At 41.7% G+C, this 9,869-nt stretch overlaps 1 long non-coding RNA gene across 1 annotated transcript; it reads right to left on the minus strand.

Annotated features, from left to right (window-relative positions):
• Positions 1 to 5,476: 5,476 nt before the first annotated feature.
• LOC309452497 lies at positions 5,477 to 9,218 on the minus strand. Its single transcript, XR_014186572.1, has 3 exons — positions 8,960 to 9,218; positions 7,766 to 8,916; positions 5,477 to 6,865 (listed from the first exon to the last, which is right to left on the minus strand). It is a non-coding gene; the product is annotated as an uncharacterized lncRNA (long non-coding RNA).
• Between the last annotated feature and the right edge of the window lie 651 nt (positions 9,219 to 9,869).

Here is a 9,869-nt window from a genome sequence, read left to right on the forward strand (position 1 = left end):
AAAAAGATCATGTCCAAACTTGTAACAGCTTTTAGCCATAGGTGGAACCCAGATTATGTAATCGAACTATTAATTGTGAACAATACTAATTATCCTTTTGCTCTCATAATGCAGTGGACAACCGGTAAGGAGCCGTTAAGGATCTTAGAGTGGGTGTTTTTGCCTTTTCAACTCAAACGAACCATTACAACCCGGGTCGAGGTCTTTGCTCAGCTTATAATGAAAGGTAGACAGAGAATAGTTGAAATCTCAGGGGGTGAGCCTGCGTATATCAGTGTTCCCCTCGCTTCAGAGTATTTACAATGGGCTTTGCAGAACTCCTTACTTTTTCAGATTGCGTTATTAGACTCTCAAGCTTTAATTAAGACGGTTTCCCCTCCACACAAGTTGATGTCAGCCTTGAATATGGGATCAATGGAGGAGGGTCCCCCTCTTCTCTCAGAATTTCCTGTTAAAGGACCCACAGTGTTTACTGACGCAGGAGGTAAAAAGCAGAAAGCAGCAATTACGTGGAAAACAGATGGGAAATGGCATGATGTGATTCTAACGGACCTGAAAGGATCAACTCAGCATTTGGAACTTAGGGCTGTAATAGAAGTGTTTATCAGATTTGCTCACAGCCCAGTGAATATTGTTTGTGATTCTTTGTATGTGGTAGGTGTGGTAGCTCGCATTGAAAGGTCATTGCTCAAAGAGGTTCAGGATGCACAACTCATGTCATTGTTCAAGCAACTGTGGTTGTTGGTCGAAGAGAGACAACACCGTTACTTCATAACACATATCCGTAGTCATCTGACATTTCAAGGGGATTTAGCTGAAGGAAACCGCCGAGCTGATTTTCTTGTATCTCCTGCCTGGCTTCCACCTCCAATAGATAGGTTTGGGCAAGCAGTACGTTCTCATAGTTTCCTCCATCAGTCTGCTCAGGTTTTACAGCGGCAATTTACATTATCCGAAAGTGAGGCCCGGGGTATTGTTAAAAGTTGTGCAGATTGTCAGCGCATCTCGGCAGGGTTGGGTGCAGGAGTCAATCCAAGAGGCTTAGGAGCTTTGGAATTGTGGCAAATGGATGACACACGTCCCTGAATTTGGTAGGCTAAAGTATGTCCATGTGTCTGTTGATACATATTCTTTCGCCATATGGGCCACTGCTCAGACTGGTGAAACTAGTTCACATGTGCAACGACATTTACGTTCTGCTTTTGCAGCTTTAGGAGTTCCTGCACAGGTCAAGACAGACAACGCACCTGGTTATATCGCTAAAGCTACTGCCACCTTTTTTCAGTTGTGGGGTGTTAAGCATATTACAGGGGTACCAAATTCTCCTACTGGTCAGGCCTTGGTAGAAAGGATGAATCGAACTCTTAAGCATCAACTTGACAAACAGAAAGGGGGAACTGACTGTACTACTCCACATGACAGACTAAGCAAAGCATTATATGTCCTGAACTTTTTACGCCTTCCACAAGGGTTTGACATTCTACCTATGATTCGTCATGGAACAAGCTTAAAAAGGACATTTGACAGACCTTAGAGAAAATCAATGTCAGGTCAAAATACGCAATGGAGTTACTGGTGAATGGGAAGGTCCTTTCCAATTAATAACTTGGGGAAAGGGTTATGCTTGTGTCATTACAGACCAAGGATCAAAATGGATTCCTGCGAAATGGATCAAGCCATGGCTGAATAAAGATAACAGAGATTCAACAGATGCAGAAGGGCAGGAGGGAGATAAGTCATGAGAATTATCTTAAATGTAAACCATGAATTCCTATTCAGTGTTATAGATTCTCCTAGACCCAGTGGTCTGAAAGCTTATTAGCAAACAAATAAGGTACCTTCTATAGAAAATGTTAAGTTGAATAGATAGTAAGAGTTCCAAAAGGGTGATATCACAATTAGATAATCTTTGCATAGATAAGGTAAAAGTAGAAGATATTTCTACCATGGTAATTTAATTTAGCAACTGATAAGGTCTTAAAAGAAATATTAAGATTAAGCTATAGATCTTTTAAGTATAAGTTTAAATATAAGATTATAAGTTAATAAGATTATAAGTTAGATATAAGTTTAAGTTTTAAGATATTAATTCAATAATTAGCATATGCTGGTGGTATTAAGTATATTACTCTATAAGCTGCGCAGCTATAGACATCTGGGAAGTTAAGAGAATATATTGTATTAACTTGGCTGGTTATTTTGGATCTATTAAAATAATGTGTTGATAAGGTTGTTATAATGGAATTAAGATTTTAAGAGTAGGCAGGTAGTTGTTTGATCTTATTAAGTAAGGTTTAATCGTATTATATGTATTTGTAATTGTGTTATTAATCACGTGTTCTATGTTGCAGTATGTTTCAAAAATGATTCGCCATGCGGTTGATGGGGCCTGACTAATTCAAGAACAGAAAGGGGGAAGTGTGGAGGGGGTTCTGGTAGATAAGGACTTTGTTGATGAATTAGTCTGGCTCGAAGAAGTCTCAAGGCCACTTCGGGAAGCTGAGAACAGAATCTGCCGTGGGAAAGAGGGGCGTTCCATGATCACCGGGGTCCTGGCGTGGCGTGAGTCATCGGACGTATCATCAGTGAGACTCCAGAGCACGGACAGCCCACGATACTCATTTAGCGAACCCATGCTTGGAGCGTGGACGCGTGATTAGAATATAGTTACGTATATAAGGTGACTTGTTTCTGTAATAAATGGCTTAGCGTGATTCACATTGAATCGACTGGTTCTGCTGAGTCCTTATCTCGCTCTAACAACAGCATCCCAGATACAGCATCCTAAATACGGCATACAGGATACAGCATCCCAGATACAGCATCCTAGATACAATATGTCACATACAGTATCCCAGATACAGCATCCTAGATACAGCATCCCAGATAGAGTATCCAAGATAAAGTATCCCAGATACAGCATCCTAGACACAGCATCCAAGATACATCATCACAGATACAGTATACCAGATAGAGCATCCCAGGTACAGCATCATAGATACAACATCCCAGATTCAGCATACTAGATACAGCATCATAGATACAGCATCCAAGATACACGATACCAGGTACAGCATACTAGATACAGCATCCAAGATACAGCATCCCGGATACAGCATCCCAGATACAGCATCCCAGATACAGCATCCTTGATAAAGCATCCCAGATACATCATGCTAGATACTGCATCCCAGAGACGGCATCCCAGGTACAGCATCCCAGATACAGAAGCCTAGATACAGCATCCTAGATAAAGCATCCTGGATACAGCACCCAGATACACCATCGCAGATACAGCATCCCAGAAAGAGCATACTACATACAGTATCCTAGATACAGTATCTCGGATAAAGCATCCCAGATACAGTATCCTAGATACAGCATAACAGATACAGTATCCCAGATACAGCATCCCAGATAAAACATCCCAGATACAACATCTTAGATACAGTATCCCGGATACATCATCCTAGATAGAGCATCCCAGATGCAGCATCCCAGATACAGCATCCTAGATGCAGCATCCTAGGTACTGCATCGTAGATGCAGCATCCTAGATAGAGCACACAGATACAGCATCGAAGGTAAAGAATACTAAATACAGTATCCCAGATACAGAATTCCAGACAGAGCATGCTAGATACAGTATCCTAGATAGAGTATCTCAGATACAGCGTCCAAGATACCGCATTCTTGATACAGTATCTCAGATACAGCATCCTAGAAACAGCATCCCAGATACAGCATCCCGGATACAGCAGCCCAGATTCAGCATACTAGTTACAGCATCCCGGATTCAGCATACTAGATACAGCATCCCAGATTTAGCATACTATATACAGTATCCAAGATACAACATTCCAGATACAGCATCCCAGATACAGTATCCTAGATACAGCATCCCAGATACAGCATCCCAGGTTCAGCATCCCTGATCATCCTAGATACAGCATCCAGATACAGTATCCTAGATACAGCACCCAGATATAGCATCCCAGATAAAGCATACAAAATACAGCATCCCAGATACAGCATCCTACATACAGCATCCCAGATACAGCATCCCTGATACAGCATCCCAGATACATCATCCTAGATACGGCATCCCAGATACGGCATCCCAGGTACAGTATCCTCGATACAGCATCCTAGATGCAGCATCCCAGATTCAGCGTAATAAATACAGCATCCTAGATACAGCATCTCAGATACATCATCCTAGAACAGCATTCCAGATACAGCATCCCAGATACAGCATCCCAGATACAGCATCCTAGTTACAGGATCCTAGATACAGCATCCCAGATATACTATCCTAGAAACAGCATCCCCGATACAGCACCCTAGATATATCATCCTAGATACAGCATCCTAGATACAGCATCCCAGATTCAGCATACTAGATACAGTATCCCAGATATAGCACCCCAGATACAGCATCCTTGATACAGCATCCTAGTTACAGGATCCTAGATACATCATCCCAGATATACTGTCCTAGATACATCATCCTAGATACAGCACCCTAGATACAGGATCCTAGATACAGCATCCTAGATACAGCATCCTAGATACCGCATCCAAGATACAGCATGCCACATACAGCATCCTAGATACAGTCTCCAAGATACAGCATCCCAGACACAGCATCCTAGATACAGCATCCAAGATACAGCATCTGAGGTACAGTATCCCAGATACAGCATCCCAGATACATCATTTCAGATACAGCATCCCAGGTACAGTATCCCAGATACAGCATCCCAAATAAGGCATCCTAGATACAGTATTCTACATACAGCATCCTTGATACAACATCGTAGATACAGTATCCCAGATACATCACCCAAGATACAAAATCCTAGATGCAGCATCCTAGATACAGCATCCCAGATATACTGTCCTAGATACATCATCCTAGATACAGCACGCTAGATACAGCATCCTATATACAGCATCCTAGATACAGCAGCCTAGATACCGCATCCAAGATACGGCATCCCACATACAGCATCCTAGATACAGTCTCCAAGATACAGCATCCCAGACACAGCATCCTAGATGCAGCATCCAAGATACAGCATCCGAGGTACAGTGTCGGGGGTCAAGACCCCCGACATGGGTTCGGGCTGACAGCGACGGAGGAAGAAATGCGGCCATCCGATGCGGATGATAAACATGCTTCATTTTATTGATACAGAGCACAGACCTTTATAGTGGTTCTATTAATTATGCCTACTCGTCAAACACCGATTTGATAGCATACGTAATGAGCCCATCCCAACATACGTAATGAGTCCATCCCCTTCTGTGGCCCCCCTGGTATGTGAATTCCCTTGTTATCTTGGAGCTGCCTCCTGAGACTTGTTTATCCAGGCCTTTCTCAGGAGCTGCCTCCTGAGACTTGTTTATCCAGGCCTTTCTCAGGAGCTGCCTCCTGAGACTTGTTTATCCAGGCCTTTCTCAGGAGCTGCCTCCTGAGACTTGTTTGTCCAGGCCTTTCTCAGGCAATACCTTCTCACTTACCCTTGCTCAGCTCATGCTAACTGAGGCCTACTCATGCTAACTAGAAGAGATCCTCTCCGTAGAGAGGGTCTCATGCCCTTTCTCTCTTGGCCATTCTCCAACAATTCCCCCCTTTTTCTTTTCGGACGAGCAGAGTTTGTCTCAACGTGTGCTCAAATATTCTCTTAATACAAGATAAAGCATAGCTTAAACACAAAAGCCCAATAACTGCAATAATCACAATAGCTAACAGACTTTGCAAAAGGTCTTTGACCCATCCTCCCAGTCCCAGCCAGTTCATCAAACTTTCTAGGCTGAAAAACCCCACATCCTTTTGAATCTTTTGGGAGTAGTCCATAAGTCGTTGAATTTCCTTATGGACTGAAATCTATTTATCTTTTAGGTCCATACAGCAGAGACCATCACATCCTTCACACCCCTGTCCTTGAGCTAATAACAAAAGTCTGTCGCAGCTCTACTCTATCGTGTGGCATGTCTTACAGAATCTACATCTAACAAAAGTCCACTTAAAGCCCTTGAAGTTCTGTTAGTTTGCTTAACTAGCCAGCATCCTAATTTTCTAAAATATTCAAAGCTTTAGCTGTGCCAACACCAGATACAAGCGATCCTAAACCCCTTAACCCTGACCTCCAAAAATCTACATTATCATCACATTTTGACTTATATGCATGCAAAAAACGTCTTTCCCGTGTCGCTTTTCTGTGATCGACTATCATGGGTGTTAAGAGAGTTAATAGTCCCAGAATACACAGTCCTCCAACAGCATTAGAAGGAATTCCTGGTTAGGCTCTATCTTCACAGATCAAGAATACTCCATACAGTCTGTCCCATACTATCAATGACATCCCTCGGATTCTTCTGCGAAGCATTACACCATCGAGTTTCATTTCTATAATCACCAAGGGTAGCATTAATATTTTGCAGTCCTATCCATCCATGCTTTAGCATATTGTCCTGGCACTTTTCACAAACCAGCTGGATACAAGCATCCATGGGCACAGATCCCAGCAATTCCAGTTCCTGTGGTTCAATGTCTATTTCCAGGAGACAATTAATCCAAAGTGCCATGTTGGTATTATTACAGTTTGTTGCAATGCCTTTACGTCGACCACTATTTTGAAACAGTTGTGTAATGCTGCTGTAGTCATCAAGGGCGATGCCAACCAAGCATGTGTGGAACGGTTTTACCGGAGACATCATAGTTAGGCATATAGAGTCCTGGTCAGTCATGTTGGCTAAGCTACTCCACATGTTAGTCTTTGTCTGTGCAGGCATTCAAAACACAGCAGCTGGAACACAGGTTTCACGTTTCGTGCCAGCAACCATTGCGGCCCTTGATCTGTAAAGACACAAGCACAACCTCTCCCCCAGGTTATCAATTGATGTGGCCTTTTCCATTGACTAGTGATTTGACCATAACTAATGTAGGTTCTTTCTGATTTAGCATGCTTTTGGGTCACACTTGCAAAGTATTTCATCACATACAATGCTTTTGACAATTGGTTTTGTGGTGTTTTCCCTACTTCACCCCCCTTTTTCTTTTAAGAAGGAACAAAACTAAAACAAAAGCACAGTGCAGAATCAGATACGTGCGTTGGACCTTGACTACGTACTCAGAATCACAAATCAAATTTAGAGGTTCCTCCTTAAAAGGCTCTAAGTAATTTAAAGCTGTGCCAAGTTCTGCTAATTGGGTTGAGCCTTCAATAATTTTTACAGAATGATGCCAATTGTTATCTTCACACCTCCCAGAATCATCAACAAAAACTTTTCAAGTATGTAAGATCAGACCAAATACAAGTATGGCCTATGACCTGATGTTAAAGACTTGCAGGTTCTGCAGCAATTTACGTTTTACATGCATGCCAAAAGCTGTGCTGTTAAGAAAACCAGCTAGTGCAATTTATAAAGACATAGATTACAAACTAAGAAAATCAGAATTACATTTCACAAATGGTACATATATGACAAAAGGATCATGGCCTATTAAGACTTAATTTCATTTCCTGCATTTTCTTGATCAGAGTGACAATTGGCATATAACAGTGAGTATATTAGTGTGCTAGCAATCTCATCCTATTGTCCCACAATAGCCACAGGTTGTTTCTATGTTGTAGCTATAGACAAATCTGCAAGTCCAATCAAATGCAGTCAGCCTGTAAAGTTGTCATAAATTCATTCCTCAAAGTTCCTATCTCCATTTTGGCTGTCATATTTATTGGATATTGTTTTCCCTTACCGGATCGAAGTCCTGTTTCAGATCCATCAGTGTAGAATTTGCTCTACCGCAACATTGGCTGTTAATAGCATTTGAAATTTCCTTGGAGATTTCTCACTTGCAGCAAGCAGATCTGCACCATCCCAGCAGCTTCTTGTAGGCCATGCAACTAAACAGAATTCTCAGAAAACGTTATTGGAGCTTACAGTTTACTTAACAAATCTTAACCTAAGAGAGGTATAGGACTTTCTGGCAACTATAAGTATTCATGTATTAAAACTTTGTTTCAAATTTGGCATTCCATTTGTCTCAAAAAACGGCCTTTCTTCCGTTTTCTCCCATAACCTCAAACTGCACCCTCGGACTGCTCCATTCAGTATTACATCGCCACAGTGGGGGGGGGACCCCCCCTTTTTCACTGCTTCAAAAGCAGGCAGCCAGGTTTTTCCATTTTTGTTTTTCTTTCTCTTCGTGCTGCAGTTTAGAGATAACCAAGGTCACGCAGCTGGCATAATGGCTGGTACGAAGTGGGAGGCTCTGGGAAACCTCTCAGTTACACATTCCTTAGTTCCATTTACCTTTTACAATTAGACATGTCAAAAAACAGTATAATAAACATCAATCCATTATTCTATTGTCCTAGATCCAAATCAGTTCATATTCCAGCAACCTTTAAACACAACTTCATAACTTCATACAATACCAAGTTCACATCCATTATAACAGTTTCCTTTCCTTTTTTTTTTTTTTTTTTTTTTTTTTTGCGGAGTTCAACACTTTAAATTCTTTTCCAGCCTCAAAATTACTAGATAACAGTATAAGCAATTACTCTAATGTGTAAGGATGCAATCCTAAGGTGAAGCAAGGCGGAATTTACACTAATTCAAGACAACATCTCAATTTTTGCATTGCACCCTTGAGCCGCTCACTGCTCAGCCAGGTGGAGGTACCTCTGGGTCTCCCTGACAAAAAAAGTCAGTGTGCGCTGGACCCCCATCGGCACTCGCCGGACTGAGCAAGGCCTTCTTTTTTGCTTTGTTTTGTTTTCAGTGTCTCATCTGGCGCGCTACAACTGTTATTCCAAAACCTGGATTCTTTACTTGATGTGCATACGAAAAAGCCAAATTTAGTGCACCGACATGAGAGACTGCCTGTCACAGAGTTGCGCAAGTCTGGATATCGGAATAAGGCTAGTACGCTAGAGAGAAAAATAACAGCTACTACACGCAAAAATTTTTACGACCACATTCACGCAGTAAGGAACTAAATTACTCATGATTTTCTGAATTATCACAAAATGCGCATTTTGAGTCAACGGATTCTCATGATTTAACAGACTACGAACCTACCTTACCATATAGCACAAACCTACCAAAATTGCAACATACTTAAACAGATACCCACAAAGAAAACAGGTTAATAAGGAAAGAACCTCACAGACTCTAACAAGGTTGCTGTGACCTGTGTGTTATCAGTTAACTCCCTTTCAGCTGTCTGAAAGGATTTAATGATCTCTTGCAGGGATTCATTTTGTCCTATTCTGCTGGCCTCAAAAACAACATTAATTGCAACAAGATTCTATCCTCCGGACACTTAGCAGCCGACACTGATTTCAATATTTAACAAGATCTTCCTTCCTTAAAATTCCGAGTGCTTTCCCAAGTTTTAAAACACCTCCCAATACTGATTTTTTAGGAACACAACTGAAAACAATTATTCCTGACCCCATCTTGCAAGTAAAAACCTTGAGAAGAGGGAGGGAGGGAGGGAAGCGGGGGGGAAACGCACAGGTCTGCTTGAAAACAGTTAACTCACATTCCTGACAAGCTGCTTGATTTTCCGAGAGGCAATACACAGGAGCATTTAATATGTGCTGTAAAACTCACAAATAACATGTTGATAGCAAACATTAGCATTCTTTGCTGCTAATCTCAGCACTCGTGCTGCCTCAGCTTCTAAGTTTTCGACCTGCTTACTGACGGCCTCTTGGAGATAGTCAATAAATTGCAGCTGTCGCATTTCACAGAGTTCTTTTGCCCAGTTCTCATCCGGCGACTCCTTCCGCTCTTTCGTAGGGGTTAGAGGGTTGAAAGACAGTAAAAGCAGACTGGTAGAATTGGTAAAA

This window comes from Streptopelia decaocto, assembly GCF_964273445.1.
Source record: "Streptopelia decaocto genome assembly, contig: HAP1_SCAFFOLD_92, whole genome shotgun sequence".
Lineage (NCBI taxonomy): Eukaryota > Metazoa > Chordata > Aves > Columbiformes > Columbidae > Streptopelia > Streptopelia decaocto.